Source organism: Coenobita brevimanus, chromosome 90 (genome assembly GCF_032717465.1).
Source record: "Coenobita brevimanus isolate Jiangsu-jjx chromosome 90, ASM3271746v2, whole genome shotgun sequence".
Taxonomy (NCBI): domain Eukaryota; kingdom Metazoa; phylum Arthropoda; class Malacostraca; order Decapoda; family Coenobitidae; genus Coenobita; species Coenobita brevimanus.
The window spans coordinates 19,608,542-19,609,427 of record NC_137043.1 but is presented as its reverse complement, the minus strand read 5'-3'; the positions used below and the strand labels follow the sequence as shown (position 1 = coordinate 19,609,427).

Sequence of the window (886 nt, the reverse complement as noted above, 5' to 3'; positions counted from 1 at the left end):
CATCTTTCAAATCTGCATCTTATAACATACCTTATTACATCAGAGAGGTCAACCCCACTTAGGGGTAAGGGGGTCAATGTCAGGTGGGTCGGGCCTAAAATTTCATCATCCATTCATTGCCAGACGCCATGTATCCCAAACGGGGTGGCCAACGGCTTAGAGTTAATTGTTTTACAGGGAGGGGCACTAATCCTCCACCAACCCCACTTGACACGTAGGGATGCCAACAGCATCTGGTGTTCCCAGGCGGTCACCCATCCAAGTACTAACCACACCCAACGTTGCTTAACTTCGCTGATCGGACGGGAAGCGGTGTACTCAACGTGGTATGGCCGTTGGCCATAAAATCGTCAATTTTCACCCGATTTGCTACAAATTAGATATGTGACATCTTTGACTAGGTATCCTGTTATGTTTATAAGTCAGCACCAAAATGACTTCCTGGGACGGGTTTGCTGTGTCTTGGCACAGCTCTTTCTTTTCTTTTCTTTTTTTCTTTTTTTTTGGTGGGAGGGGAGAGGCGGAGCTAAATATAGTACACCGTGTGAAAGGGGTTAATATTGGCTATAGCTAACCGTTTCATATCCAAATATCTCTGCCCTCAATAGAATCTTCAGAAAGAACATTGTGCTTGATGTCTCTTGTTTGTGAAGGAATTAATTCTTAACTGGACAACTTCGCTATATATTACCATATATCCTTGCCGTCCCTAAGTGATTTCATTTCACTTTAGAGGATCTTCCCGCAAAAATGGGGCAACAAAGAATCTTCATGAAGTTCCTGCGTGATGCAACGTCTCGCCATGTGCAAATAAAATCGTTAAAAAAAAAATTAAAAAAAATACCTTTTCGGGCTGGAACAACTAGCCGATCTTCCTCACGACTCA

The 886-nt window shown here is 43.2% G+C and overlaps 1 non-coding gene across 1 annotated transcript; it reads right to left on the bottom strand.

Moving 5' to 3' along the window:
- Window positions 1-221: 221 nt before the first annotated feature.
- Window positions 222-340, bottom strand: LOC145411750 (5S ribosomal RNA). The gene has a single exon (XR_013899452.1). It is a non-coding gene; the product is annotated as a 5S ribosomal RNA (ribosomal RNA).
- Between the last annotated feature and the right edge of the window lie 546 nt (window positions 341-886).